This window comes from Ricinus communis, unplaced genomic scaffold, assembly GCF_019578655.1.
Source record: "Ricinus communis isolate WT05 ecotype wild-type unplaced genomic scaffold, ASM1957865v1 Ctg53, whole genome shotgun sequence".
Classification (NCBI taxonomy): Eukaryota; Viridiplantae; Streptophyta; class Magnoliopsida; order Malpighiales; family Euphorbiaceae; genus Ricinus; species Ricinus communis.
In genome coordinates this window covers 8,286-25,000 of record NW_025963486.1, presented here as the reverse complement: position 1 = coordinate 25,000, position 16,715 = coordinate 8,286, and the positions used below count along the sequence as shown (strand labels likewise).

Below are 16,715 nucleotides of genomic sequence, written 5' to 3'. Positions count from 1 at the left end.
CGAAACTTTAGGATGAACTAGTTCAAAAGGAAAAGTAGCTCTAGTGTTGACCCTTGATCTAGAATTAAGACAATGGTGAGTGATAAATGGGCTTGGATATTATCATTTCCAAAAGCTAGCTGAAAGGAAGAGGGTGCCAATCCACTTATATACATTATAACAACCTAGTAACCAAGTGATGTGGGATAAATACAACTTTTAACATCAACCTTAGTGTGACATGCAAACGGGTCGGGTCCAAACTCATCATTGCAGACAAAAGGCCGACTCTGATACCATGATAAATTGGCTTGGGTAGAACTCATTCCCAAAAGTTAGCTCAAAGAAAGAGGATGCGCAATCCACTTATATAGACTATAATAGCCCAGTAACCAAGCGATGTGGGATAAATACAATTTCTAACAGTGAAGAGAAGAGTGACCCAACTGACAATGTGCCTTGAAAGGATTTGTGACACCAGAACAAACAATGGATTTGGGAATTTGTGTGTCAAGAATATAAAGGCCTCCAGACTCACTTTCTTTACCAATAATCTATTTTGTCATAAAACCTTGAAATAAGCAATAGTTAAGAAAAAAATGAGATAAAACAATAAGAGTATGAGTGAGTTGACTCATAGAAATCAAATTAAATGACCATTGAGGTAAATGTAGGAAAAAGGAATCAGAAGGGTAGGATTAATTATGCCATACCCGAGAGCACAAGATGATAAACTCATTTGCTAAGGTAACATTAGAAGTAGTTGTATGTGTCTCATAAGTAAAAAAGAAAGACTAGAATTACCTTGTCATATGAACTGTGGCATTGGAATCAATGACCCATTGGAGGATCAGGAAATAAGACATTGATTTACCTGAATCAAGAATGGTAGTGACTGGAGTAGATGAAGATTATAGTGACCCTTGGTATGGAGTGAACTACATCTGACATGATTACTGATTGCCTGTTTGCCATAATTACAAAAAAATCAAATGGGTAGAATGTTTTGGAATCCGGACAGCCAACAAATAACACTTGTTCAAAATAAATATAACACCAGAATGGATCTGCACACAACAAAGCACAAACATGTGCTATACAGGACGAGGCGACCCAAAAGATGATGACTGAAAAATTTTCCGGCAACAGACAGGCCTCTATGGGTCAGCGCGTGACTTGGGGAGAAATTTCAGGCAGCATGAGATGTATGCATAGAGCTGCTGACCACCAGACTTTGCAGAATCACTGTTCAGTGGACGGTGCTTCTTTCTGAGTGAGCTTGATGAATATTTCATTGAGAAATTAGGCATGTATATATATAAGCTTTCGGGTGCCAAAATAGGAAGGTCAACTGGGCATTAAATCCCATGATTAATCTATCATACAATAAATGATTTCTGATAATCTTTAACTTCCTATACTGTAATTTCTTCCAATACTGTTATGTACATCTTGTAACACTTGGTAACTATTATAATCATGAAATCTATCTCTTTTTGGTTCATCTTTTTCCTCGAAAGATTATGAGCTGTCTAATATTTTCTTCCAAGCAACTCAAAGGAAATCATTATTTTGGCTATATTTGACTCTTAATATTGATAGTCATGTGGAATCTAGTGCACTGAGGACCCATATATCAATTCTCAATGACAAAAGGTTGCTGTTTCTCTGAGAGTAGCAGATATGAATATGTAAGCATGTAGATGCTCATCTAGTTTGTTTTTGGTTTGTTATTTTTATTTTAATTGTAGGCTCTCAAAAGATCTTCATGAGCCACTATTGCTGGCCAGAAGGAAGATCATGGAGCATGGTTCCAGTCAAAGATACAAGATGATGCAAGAAATATATGAAATTGCAGCAATGGCACGTTCTTTACTTCACAAGAAAGTACGGCAGCATCGTGCATATATAACATCAAAACCTTCGCATGCCCCTGCAGCCAAAACACATTCTTTAAGAAGTGATCAACTTACTACAGTGGATAGTGGTGGGCATAGTGAAAGTACTCCCATTGGAACTAAAACACAATCATCAGGTATACTTTTTAATTCTGATGAAATATATCTTGTGCCAAGTCTAGTGGTCTGTTAGCTGCAGCTTGTTTGCAGATTTCATATTTTGAACGTCTGGCTTCTAGCATTATGCTAGCTTTAGTTTATTTAGCAAACTAGTCGAAATATGCGCGCTATGCGCTGGCTAATTCATAATATTTGTGTTAAGAAAATGATTAATAACAATTAATTTTGCTAAACAATAAAGATAATATAAAATGATAAGTAATACTATATATAATAAAATAGAGTTTAAAGATAAAAATTACATTTTTTGAATAATTTGACAATATAATTATGAATAATGATATTATAAAATTTCGTTATGGAAAATAATTTATACATAAACAAAGATACAATCACTCAATTAATGAATTAAGTTTTTGACAATTTTAAAAACATTAAATCTTTTCTTTTTGGTACATAGGGAGCTCAAAACCAAACTAATATTTTGTCTTGGGCCTCTTTCTAAGAATCTTCTAATAGCTTTTTCAAAATGCTTGTAATTCCATCAAGAGAATTACTCAGAGTCAATAGCTCAAAAGTAAGCATTTATAAATAAAATTCATGCTATTGGTCAATTAAGTGTAACAAAATCTAAATGCTTCATATCACAATAGTATATAACTCTTATACAAGTAAAATTCCTTGAAAAACTAATGCATACAAAATCTTTCATAGTGCATAATATAGAGGTTGATGAGTACAAAATCTTACCTGATTAGGCCTATGTTATGGCAATGAGCAAATGATACTAAAAACTCATCTATCAGCAATAATATTATGTGTTAATATATATGGTGAAAATAATAAAAGGGGCAAATTAGTCCGTGACTATTGTAAAAATTAATTCTCTATTGCAATATATAGTTTGTCTACTGGTACAAAGTTGTAATGGTTTAAAATTTTATGTTTTTGTATTCTAATTAATGTTTTTGAAATATTTAAATGTTATTATTGCTTATTAGGTACATAAACTACATGTATATATACAGGTTATGGGAATTAGGAAGCTATACAATAAATCCATATAGTCAAACATGCAATTAAGTTTACATATTCTATATCCTCCTCAAGCTGGAGTATAGATATTAATCATGCCCAACTTATTACAAATACCATTGACCTAATTCACATTCAAAGTTTTTGTGAAATATTTCCTAGTTGTCCTCTAGTTTTTATGCCTAGTGGAGATCATATTCTGTGTATCTTTTTACTAATGAAATGATAGTCAATCTCAATATACTTAGTACTTCCATGAAATACATGATCACATGCAATATAAAATGCAGCTTGGTTATCACACCACAATTTTGCTAGCATCGAGGTTTTAAGATCAAATTCTGTTAAAAGTTTATATTTTCCTATTAACTGCATGCAGAAACTTCCATAGCACTATATTCTGATTTTGCAATGGAATGGGACACAACATTTTGCTTTCTTACTTTTCCATGAGGTCAAGTTCCCCCTAACAAAAACACAATAGCCAGTGGTAGATCTTTGGTCAATCTTACATCCTGCCCAATCAACATCAAAAAAGTATTGAATATGAGAGTGACCATTATTTTTATACAATATCCTAATCCATGATCTCCCTTTAAGTAACACACTAGAGCTACCACAAGTTGAACAGTTGAAGATGACTCGCAATAGTAACAGAATATGCAACATTAGAAAGAGTTACTGTAAGATATTTAATTTGCCAACCGATATCTTTTCTAAGCTGCAAGTTAGGAAGCATAGGAGTATTACGTGGCTTAGCTCCAACCTTTCCAATTTATGTTTATAAATCCAGCACATATTTTGTCGAAGATAGCAAAATTCCTTTCTTACTTCTTGTCACCTTAATCCTTAAGGAATACTTTAATACTCCTAAATCTTTTGCGTGACACGGACTATGGAGAAAATATCTTTCAAAGATGAGATGCCTGTATTATCACTTCCAGTGATAACAATATCATTCACATAAATGAGGAAACTCAGACTAGATGTGGATTGCTTATAGTTAACCAAGTGATCATATATGCTCTTTTGTATCCCAAATTTCTTGCTTGACTATAATTTTCAAACTAAGCTGATGACTCTGTTTTAAACCATATAGAGATTTCTGAAATCAACACTCTCCCATACTTCCATTGAGCAACAAAACTAGGACGTTGCTCCATATAAACTTCTTGAAAATTACCATGTAAAAAGGCATTTTAATGTACAACTGGTGCAAAGACCTATTATTAGTGGCTACTATAGAATCAATAAACAAAGAGAAGTTAATTTTGCAATAGGAGGAAAAGTATCAAAGTAATCTACACCATATGTCTGGGTAAAATCTTTAGCCATAACATTAGCTTTAAGTCGAGCAACAAAACCATTAGAATTGAATTTAACTACAAATATGCATTTACAGCCAACAACCTTCTTTCCTGCAAGAAAATCCACTAAATCCCATGTACCATTAGCTTTTAAAGCATTCATCTCTTCTATCGGAGCATCATGGCAATCAGGATGAAATAGGGCTTCATGAACGGTTTTGGTAATAGACACAATCAAGAGAGGCGACTAAAGAACAAGACATACGATTATAAGAAATAAAAGAGGAATAGGACAAGTACATTGATGCTTACCTTTGCGTTGAGCGATTGGAAGATGAAGATCACTGGTTATTGGATTTGATGTTGAAGACGAAACAAGTGCCAAACATGAATCAGGAGAGTTCAACAATATGGAATAAACCTAGTGAATAGGAGGTTTAGGTAATGGTGATGGAGGTGGTGGGGGTAGTGGTGGTGATGATGTAGTAGATTGATACATAACATTATGCCAATAAATCATCATCATCTCCTTTACTAACAAAAGTAGTAAAAAGGGTGCTCTTAAAATGTAACATCAATTGGCACAAGATACTCTTGAAGACTAGGAAACAGCACCTATACCCTTTTTGTAGACGAGAGTAACCCATAAAATCACCATCTAAAGATTTGGGATCTAATTGAGTTACCTTGGGGCAAACATCACGAACAAAGCACGTGCTACCAAAATATCCTAGGTTTAATTAGAAACAGTGGTTTAATAAGAAAAAGGACACCATAGGGAATGTCACCATGAAGAACAAATGAAAGCATGCGATTGATAAAAAAATAGGCTGTGGAAATTGCATTAGCCCAAATTATTTCAAAACATGCATTTGGAAGAGACGTGTCCTAGCGGTCTTAAGAAGATGTCTACTTTCTTGTTCAGCTGCACCATTTTAAGATGGTGTATCAACACTAGAAGATTAGTGAAGAAAATCGTTTTGAATTATGTAAGTCTGAAAAGTATCTGAGAAATATTCTCTTGCATTATCACTTCTCAATGCATGCATAAAAATATTGAACTGTGGTTTAATTTCAACACATAAAGCACAAAAAGAAGAAAATAATTTAGAACGATCTTTCATTAAACTAAGTCACATGAGAAAAGTCATTAACAAAAGTTCAAATTACTAAATCCACTTTTAAGCACAATACGATAAGGATCGAAAACATTGCTGTGAACTAACTCAAACGGAAAACTAGCTTCTTTATTGACTCGAGCAACAAAAAATAAACGATGGCGTTGGACAAACTGACAGGATTCACAATTTAAGAAATCTATACTATGAAAGTGAGGACAATTTCTTCAAAAAAGGTAAAAGGTGGCTCAACTGACATTGAGCTTCAAAAGTAGTTAAGACATTAGGACAAGCAATGGACCTTTGCTCCTGGGTATCCATAATGTAGAGACCTCCTAATTCACATCCTTTACCAATCATCTTCTTTGTTATAAGATCCTAAAAAGACAAGAATTAGGAAAAAAATGAGAAAAAACAATTTTATGCATGAGTAATTTTGCTTATAGAGAGTAAAATAAATGCAAAGTCAAGTAGACTCGAGACATAAGTCAAAGTGATGATGTTGGGTTAACAGTGCCAGAATCGATAAAGGAGAAAGTAGAACCATTAGCTAACGTAACCTTAGAAGGAGATTTGTGAGACTTAACAAAAGAGAGCAGTTTAGTAACTATCACGGTTTATGCAACCAAAATCAATGATCAATTCTAAAAAATGAAAGGACATGCATTTGATTTACTTGACTCAGTGCTAGAGTGATAGGAGGAGATGAATTCTTCAATGCTTCTTGGAATTGGGTGAATTTAGTATATTCATCAACAAAATTTATAACTGTCTGCTTAGATCAGGAGTTAGGTATAGCATTCGTACTTGCAACATTTGCTGAAGATGATTTTTGATTTTTATTATGTAATTTATGGCAAGTGCATTCATTTTGTATGACCCTGTTCAAGACAATAGTAGCACACCATATCCCATGTATCACGACTTGGATTATTCCGATTACCAATACCTCCTACTCTAGTATTATTTCTAGAGTTTGGCCGTCCATTCTGATGATTGATAAGAGCACTAGAAATTGGAACTGATGAGGTAACATAGGTGCTAGTATCTATGCGAAGTACTCTAGTAATACTTCATGAAGAGAAGAGATCTCAGTACTAGAAAGAATTTGAGATTTAACAACCTCAAATTGAGAATTAAGTCTAGCCAGGAAACTCATTACCGCCATTTACTCTCATTGAGTCTACTGAATTTTCACATTTGACTAAAAGGTAGCAAAGCATTTTATTTCCTAATAGATTCTTTTAAAATTCATAAAATAGGCCTGGAGGGGCTGTTCTTGTTTTTCAAGTTGGAAAAGTTTTTACACACTTCATAAATACGTGAAACATTGCCTTTCTTGGAGTACGAATATTCTAAATATTCCATTTGCTCTTTCACATACTCAAAATGATTAATTGAGCCCACAACTTCAGTATTAATAAAATTCTGAATTTGCAAAAATAAACAAGCGTCTCTCAGCCATTCCTACCGAGTTTTCTTTATAGGAGGATCCTTAGTGAGGTGATCATCCTTAGATAGACGAATCAAATAAATCCTAATAGTTTTACACCAATCTACTAGTCACTGATGTAATCCCTGTAATGACTAAAATCACAGAACACAAAATAAATTGGTCCTAATTATCTAAAACAACACAGAGTATGACAAATACAATAACCCAAAATCTCAATAAATAAAAAAGCACATACGCTAGAATAGATTACAAGGGAACAACACTTCAATGCCAAAAATAAGAAGGCAACACCAAAAAACTGGCTGCAATGTTAAACTCCAAAAAATGCGTTTCCACACACCGCCGCGTGAGACAAGAGGCAGATTCCTCTAGCTTGGCATGAGGCTCATGCTTTAGGTCCGGTGATCGGACTTTAGGGACACGTATGCCTGCGGTAAGCGCTCCTATCTATGCTGACAGTGAGAGCTAACAGTCACTCAACAATGGTGACTTAAGAATTGCAAATTACTGCTTATTTAGGACAACAACGAAGAAGAAAAAAGATATAATCTTCTTGCTGCTCACTAGGGCATCAATGAAAAGAAACCAATTTCCAGAGTTCTAGAATTCAAGATGAGAGCTCCGACAGCATGGAATAAATGAATGTTACTGTATTGATTATTACGTACAAAAACTATATTATATATAGGTTATGGAGTTTACATTAGGAAGCTATAGAATAAATCCCTATAATCAAGCATCAAACCAAATTAAGTACACATTTTCTATAACAATTTGTAGATCAAACCAATGACCAATGAGTAAAAAGAAAATATAATGTGGAGCCCAATTAATAGATTTGGGCTTGGGTCCAACCGATATCAAAATGATTAGAACTAACCACTTGGTTGATTGGACTTTCACTCTTATGAATTGTTAGTATCTCTTGTTTTTTAATGATGTGGGATCTCTAATATTTTCCTTTAAGTGCATCTAGGATTTGACTTTTATGCCTAGTTGTCACTTGAAATTGAAATTCTTCCCTTGTAACTTGAAATTGAATTAAAAAGTAACGGCAACACTGAACCAGGCTGCTAGGATTGGACATCCAGGTAGAAAATCGAGAAATAAAGAATCGGGCCAAACCTGTTATGATGCCATATCAACAACTGGGCTTGAGTAGAATTCATTCCCAAAAGCTAGCTCAAAGAAAGAGGGTGTCCAATCTACATATATACATAATAACAGCTCAGTAACTAAATGATACGAGATAAATAGAATTTCTAACGCTCTCTCTCACACTTGGCGTGACATGCAAATGGGCCGGGGCCAATCCCATCATCACAAACAAACGACTGGCTCTGATAATATGACAAATGGGCTTGGGTAGAAGGTATTCCCAAAAGCTAGCTCAAAAGAAGAGGGTGCCCAATCCACATATATACAACCATAACAGCCTAGTAACTAGGTGATATGGGAGAAATACAACATTTAGCACATTACAATTTGAATTGATTTAAGGTGAAATTTAAATGAATGAGAGTGTAGAGCCCAACTAATATTTTTGGGCTTGGGTCCAACCAATATCAAAATCACTAGAACGAACCACTTGGTTGGTCGGACTTTCACCTTTATAAATTTTTGGTATCTCTTATTTTTTTAATGATGTGTGATACACCTCCTTAAGTGCAATGAGGATTTGACTTTCATGCCAAGTCGTCACTTAAAATTGAAATCCTTCTCTTGAAACTGGAAATTGAATTGAAAGGCAGTGGCAACATTAAACCAGGCTACTAGGATTGGATATCTAGACAAAAAATCGAAAAATTAAGAAGTGAGCCCAACCCTACTTTGATACTATATTGAAAAATGGGCTTGGGTAGAACTCATTCCTAAAAGCTAGCTTAAAGGAAGAGGGTGCCAAATCCATATATATACACACCATAACAACCTAGTAACTAGGTGATCTGGGATAAATACAACTTCTAACACATTATAATTTGAATTAATTTGATTAAGGTGGAAGTTAAATCAATGAGAGATTATAGAGCCCAACTGGGCTTAAGTCTAACCAGTACCAAAATGACTAGAACTAGCACTTGGTTGGTTGGACTTTCACCCTTATAAATTATTGGTATCTCTTATATTTTTAATGATGTAGGATCTCTAAGAACGTGATAGATGATACTAATATGAATATACGAAATCTAACCATGATATATAAGCTTAATAGAATGATAAGAGGTATCGTAAGGGCATTCAAATAATTATGAGTAAGATTTAACTTACCATAATAGAAATAAAACAATGGATACCTTGATTAGTAGTGCTTATTCTATGTGGCTTCACTTTTGAGTTTCTCTTTGCTTATGCTTTAGTGTGTGTATATATATATATAGATAGATAAATAGATAGATAGATGAGACTTATGACTTCATGTTTCTTTCCTATTCACTATAGTAAGGACTGAGCTTCCTCAAGTTGGTGAAACTGTGCAAGTTTTATCCCTGGGAAGAAAAGCAACAATTTTAAGAGTGGATCAATCAAAAGATGAAATATTAGTTCAAGCTGGCAACATGAAGTTGATACTAAAGTTAAGGGATATCGAGACTTGAATGGTAAGAAATTGTTTTGCCTGCATAAGCACATCAATAAAATGTGTTCTACCTAGTTGGCTAGTTCCTTATTCAATGACTATGTTACTTAGATTCAAGGAGGCATACAACATATGTATATATGAATATGAGTAAACATGACTATATTTTAATTTCACATTGATATTTGTCACTCATTTAAATTGTCAAACTCTTATACCATGTATGTATCTAACCTTATCTTATATGAGTATTTTAGGATGAATTGAAGATTTAAAATTAATTTTGGTCAAAATATAAGCATTTTGATCTTTTGTACTTTCATATTTGTATATATGTTCACATATGAAGAACTACAAATATAGGTGTGTGTGTGTGTGTGTGTGTGTGTGTGTGTGTGTGTATTTGTGTGTATATATATTGTACGCTTGCACACTTTGATTTTGATACCTCTGTCTCCAGTTTTTGCTAGATTTTAAAGGTTTGAGAGCGATTAAAAGATGAGATTTTTCAGCAAGAATATGTGAGAAATACATTATTACCTAATTAGTCTTTAATAATGCCCCAGAAGACATTCAAGTAAATATATATTTCTACAAACTATTATGATTTATGTGCGTTGTCCTGTTCATATTATCTTTGTGCATGTGCATGTGTCTAGCTTATTTCTATCAAACCCTGATGGCTTTGTGACCTTGATTAGTTGTAGACTTAAAATGAATCATATGTTCACAGTTTGAGAAGAACATGGCAATTGTATTTGATCTTATGATATCTATTGTTGTTTAGTATATATTTGTTTATAGATATTGTCTATCCTTGCTTTAGTGCATGCTTGCTGAATGAGTTGGAGGAAACATGTAAATGTTTTGTTTCACCGTCATAGTGAATTGATTAATGTATACTTTGTCATGCTGGCTAATAGAATATAGGGTTTACCATCAGTATTGCAACATGGGGAAGAAAACAGTCATCAAGTTGTATAATCCCTCGAAGCCCTCATTCTTTCTGTCGCCTTTGGATACTTTTTCCTTAGGATTAGCTGCCTTGAGGCTGTATGGAGACATTTGTTTATTAGAGAACAAATCTTTGGAAGCCAGCGGAATTTACTCTTTATAGAAGAGAGAAATGTAAGACTTAGATGCAACCACTTCCTGATCCACTCGTTATGCTAGTACGAAATAAACTATTTGGGAAACATGAGAATATAGAAAATGTAGCATGGTTTAAGTTCTTTGAAACTGCATAAATTCAAAATGCTATGTTTTCCGGGAATTAAGCTCTACTTCTTTGTAATATATTGTCTTCAATCATATATGCTGCATGGTACTTGCCAATTTAATCCCATGTCTATACTGTTTGATCATGTGAAAGGATTTGAAGACATTGCTCATGTTACATACTGAAAACATAATGTGGGAGAATAGTTCCTTACTTCTTATTCATAATTCTAATACATATATATACAAGTACCAATCTATACTAGGAAGGAATTCTATTCTAAGAAGGAAACAAGATAATAGAATCCTAATCTATAATTAATTCCTATACTACTTACATTCCTATTGTATTATGTAACACTCTCCCTCAAGTTGGAGCACAGATATTAATCATGTCCAATTTGTTATAGAGATTTTCAACCCGAACCCCATTTAGAGGTTTTTTGAAGATATCTCCTAATTGTTCTCTTGTCTTGACATAACTTATAGATATTAGACCTTGCGACAACCAATTTCAATGTGCTTTGTTCGTTCATAAAATACTGGATTGGAAGCAATGTGAAGAGTAGCCTGATTATCAGACCACAATTTAGCTGGTACTGAAGTTTTAAGACCTACTTCAGTTAGAAGCTGATATATCCACATGATTTCAGACACAGATTTTGCCATAGCCCGATATTTTGGTTCGGCACTTGAACGTGAGACAACATTTTGCTTTTTACTCTTGCACGATACTAGATTTCCTCCAACAAAGACACAATAGCCAAAAGTAGAACTTTGATCCTCTTTGGACCTTGTCCAATCAGCATCTGAAAAACACTCAATTCTGGGATGACCGTAATCTTTATACAAGATTCCACACCTAGGAGCTCCTTTCAAGTAACACAAAATTTGTTCTACTGCTTGCCAATGATCAACTGTTGGAGAAGACATGTATTGATTCACGATGTTAACTGAATATGCAATGTCTGGATGAGTCATTGTCAAATAGTTTAACTTCCCAACTAATCTTTTATATCTCTTAGGATCTTCAAATAGTGTACCATCTTTTATGATCTGTAAATTAGGTATCATTGGGGTATTACATGGTTTAGCCCCCAACTTACCTGTCTTAGATAGCAAGTGAAACACATATTCCTATGAGATAATAAAATTACTATCTTACTCCTTATTACCTCGACACCCAAGAAATAATTTAGCATCCCTAAATCCTTTGTGTGGAATTGACTGTGAACAAAGGATTTAAGAGATGAAATATCTGAAGCATTACTCCCAGTGATAACAATGTCATCTACATAGACAACTAATAGGATAATGCCACCCTCAGACTGTTTGTAGAAGACAAAGTGATCGGATTTGCTTTTCTTCATTCCAAATTTCTCAACTGCTTGACTAAACTTGCCAAACCAAGCATGTGGACTTTGCTTCAGACCATACAAAGACTTCTGAAGACGACAAACTTTCTCATACTCCCCTTGAGCAACAAAACCAGGAGGTTGCTCCATATACACCTCCTCCTGAAGATCTCCATGAAGAAAGGCATTCTTAATGTCTAGCTGATGCAAAGGCCGATTATGGATAGCTGCCATAGATATGAATAACCTGACAAAAGTTAACATACGAAAAAGTGTCAGAATAATATACTCCATAAATTTGAGCATATCCTTTTGCTACAAGACGGGCTTTTAAACGAGCAACTGACCGTCAGGATTTACTTTAACTGCAAAGACCCACTTACACCTGATAGCCTTCTTCCCTGCAGGTAAATTGACTAAGTTCCAAGTACCATTACCATTTAAAGCATTCATCTCCTCTATCATAGCATTATGCCATCCAGGATGGGATAGGGCTTCTTGAACAGCCTTAGGAATAGAAGTAGAGTCAAGGGATGCAATAAAAGAACAAGTAGCAGGTAACAAATGGTTGTAAGATACAAAGGAAGAGAAAGGGTAAGTACACTAACGTTTACCTTTACAAAGGGCAATGGAAAGATCATCACTTGACACGGGATCCAATGGCGAAAAATCTGGTTTAGGACATGTATCAGGAGGATTCTACCGTCTAGAGTAGACCTGAGTAACAAGTAGGATCAGAAATATCTGGAATAGAGGCAGGAACAGAGGACGTGATAGTATATATCAGCACATCATCCTCATTCTCCCCCTGTCGTGGATGTGTGGAACACTTAACAAAATGACGTATCCTCTAGAAAAGTGACATCAGCGGACACTAGATACCTGTTAAGACTAGGACAATAACATCTATATCCTTTTTAAACACGAGAGTATCCAAGAAAGATACACTTCCAATGATTTTAGATCTAGTTTTATGATTTGACGAACATCTCGAACAAAACAAGTGCAACCAAATATTCTAGGTTCAATGGGAAATAATAATTTGTTTGGAAAAAGTATTTGGTAAGAAATCCGACTATCAAGAACAGATGAAGGCATACGGTTTATTAGAAAGCAAGCCGTGGAAACTGCATCAGCCCAAAAATGTTTGGGAACATGCATTTGAAACAATAGGACTCATGAAGTTTCAAGAAGATGTCTATTCTTTCTTTTTGCACCCCATTTTAGGATGGTGTATCTATGAAAGAAGTTTGATGAAGAATACCATTTTTAATCATGTAAGACTGGAAAGACTCTGATAAGTATTCTTTTGTATTATCACTACATAATATGCGTATAGAAACATTAAACTGAGTTTTGCTCTTGGCACAAAAGGCACAAAAAATAGAAAACAACTCAAAATGGTTTTTCATCAAATACAACCAAGTCATGCGAGAGAAATCATCAACAAAAGTCACAAAATACTTAAACTCGGGTTTAGATATTACTGGACACGAACCCCAAACATCTAATGAACTAATTTAAAAGGAGCACTGGCTCGTTTATTGACCCTAGGACTAGAGCTAAGACGATGGTGTTTGACAAACTGACAAGACTCGCAATCTAACAAGGACAAACTATCAAATTGGGGATAAAATTTTTTTAACAGAGAGAGAGAGAACGATGGCCTAACTGACAATGTGCTTTAAAAGGAGTTATTGTTCCAGAACAAGCTACGGATTTTGTACCTGTGTATCCAAGACGTGAAGACCTCTAGACTCATGTCCTTTACTAATAATTTTCTTTGTCAAAAGATCTTGAAATAAGCAATGATCAGGGTAGAATCAGACATAACAATTAAGTGCACGAGTAATTTTACTGACAGAGATTAAATTAAAAGAAAATTGGGGTAAACTCAAAACAGATGACAAAGGAATGGATGGAGTTGGGGTAACTGTATTAGACCCAAGAACACTAGATGTTGATCCATCTGCTAAGGTAACAGTAGAAATAGAAGCATTTGGTTGAAAAATAGAGAATATACTAGAATTACCTGTCACATGATTTGTGGCACCAGAATCTATGACCCACTTAGAGGATGAGGAAATAAGACATGAATTTGGTTTATCTAACTCGGCGATAGCAGTAAATGGAGGTGATGAAGACTTTAATGATTTTTGGTATTCTTGAAACTTAATAAATTCATATGCAGAGAATAGAACGAACTTTTCAGACGAATCATGCATAATTGCAGCATGATTCAACTGAGTTCTCTGGCCCTTATTTTGTTGTCTCAGTAGTTTCCTACAATCACGCTTCCGATAACCTGGTCTATGGCAATATTGACATACAATCCAAAGATATAGCCAAACAGTTTTACTCTAGTGCAAATAATTGGAGTTCTTAGACTAATACTTCATGATTCTAGGAACCAGAAACATCATAACTATTAACTCTTAATTATAGTACTAATATTCTAATAAAACAGAAAATCAAAGACCGCAAGGATCTGAAAACACAAAACAGAATCTGTCCCTTTAGAACTTCTTCACCCAAGTATTCAAACTCAAAACAAAGCACAGTTATCTGCAATCCAGAGGTAGGCGAACCAGGAACTGAAGACCAGACAAATTCCCAACATCAGACGCGCCTTCATGCGCCGGCTCGTGAAGCTGCAACAGAAATCTTCTGGAGGCGCGTGCCTCACGCGCAGGACTGCTGACCACCGGATTCTGGAAAACATAATTTCTTTAATTGTAGTTCTTTGATACCATGAAAACATAATTTGGGAGAATAGTTCCTTCTTCTTCATAATTCTAATACATATATATACAAGTACCAATCCTATACTAGGAAGGAGTTCTACTCTAAGAAGGAAACAAGACTTAATAGAATCCTAAACTATAATTAATTCCTATACTATTTACATTCCTATTGTATTATGTAACACATACAACAATTATTGGAAATATAAACTATTCTTAGGGTCTCACCTAACAATTGGGTGGGATGGTTTTCTGTTGTGGTATTAGAGCTTCTATGATCTAAAGGTTCAAACTTTGATGCTTGGATGCCTCCATATTATTAATTAAATATTCCAACACAAGGTAAAATGGCTTTTGTGCTTGTTCACGATTCAAGCCTAATGGCATTTGCGTGCATGTGTGTTAGAAATATAAACTATTTTTAGGGTAACTTAAGCTTTTAGGTCCAATGGTTCTTTGACAAAAATATCTTATTACTCTTCATGAAATATTTATAAAGAAATTGGCTAGGTTTTATGTATTTGTCATTGCTTGTTGAGGAGCATGCCTCATTTTTGCTTAGAGGCTGACCTGTCTGTTGATCATTGTCCGAGTGATAGTAGACATCTGCCCTCATCAGCTATGAGTTTACGCTTCTATCAGCATGAGTTGTTTGCGGAGTTGCGAAATATTCCCACTTTGTTAGTGCTGCATGGTGATTTTTCAGTTATCTTGCTTTCGTAAATATCAAGTGATGTTATCTGCAAATATTCTTCTTGCTATATGTTTTTTGTAGATCTGCCGTTGAGAGACATCCAGTTTCAATAAGGATGAAGCTGCAGAAACTAGTTCTCTTGTGAACTGAGGATCTGATAATTGACAGGTGGTATAGAAGTATAATGAATACCTGAGATCATACCCTATGCAGAGACAATTACCCATTTTTACCTGACAAAGATCCTATAACTTCTGCCGAATCGAAAGAGGATGCCATATGCTAACATGGAAACCGCTTATGTACAATGCTACATGGGTGAAGTGTTTAGCTCATTCTCATTGCAGCAACTAACAGCTGTTGCCCTTGGAGCGGTCAGCTGTGTAAAATCTTTTATACACATTCTTTGTAATGTTCTCTAGCAGAACATGTACTCCGGAAGATCCTGATTGTAGATTTGATTCAATAACCTGCATCTACGAGTTTATGTTTTTGGAGGGCATCCTACTGTGCTTTTATTTATAAAGCAAGTGGTGTCAAAGAAATTGTGATCCATTTACACCAGATTAGCTTGCCTTTCCTCCAGATTAGCTATGTTTTGTTACCGCTATTCATTTATCTATAAGCCTGTAGGTTGTTGTAGAAACTGTTTAACGATGTCTTTATACTTGAGCTAAATGATTAACCTTGTGAATATAATTATCAGAAGTAATTCTTGCACTTTTTTGCACGTTTTCCCTTTTTTCTTTTTTCCTATTCCATGGTTTTATCTTACATTGCCGTATATATATATGTTAATGGCAATAATAGTCATTTGATTACAATTTGACCATTAATATTTATGGTTGGCTAATTTGTAAGCTGATTATACAAATGTATTTATCCAATCAAAAGAACAATTAGTTTCTGTTCAGTCATAATTTCAACTACTCTCTATTCCTAAAATAGAAAAAGAAATTACTCTCATCATTAATTGTAATTTGCTATTCTTTAGAAGATGATATACTTTCTTTTGTACATTAATATGTTCTCATTAGATGAGTGTAAATGAAGACTAGTTTTATTTTTAAAATTATAATTTTTACGTGCTAGAGGCACAAGTTTAGATATATGTAAAAATTAAACATACTAAAACGCCCTTTATTAAATATCCTAAAGATTTCTTTAATTTATTAGATTCTTCACTTTATAGTTTATATATAATCTCTCAATATAA

General features: G+C 34.4%; 1 long non-coding RNA gene across 1 annotated transcript; it reads left to right on the top strand.

The window, feature by feature from the left end:
* The first annotated feature begins 1,712 nt into the window (after positions 1-1,712).
* LOC125369032 lies at positions 1,713-16,219 on the top strand. The gene is made up of 3 exons (XR_007214521.1): positions 1,713-2,014; positions 9,353-9,510; positions 15,581-16,219. It is a non-coding gene; the product is annotated as an uncharacterized LOC125369032 (long non-coding RNA).
* Positions 16,220-16,715: the final 496 nt, after the last annotated feature.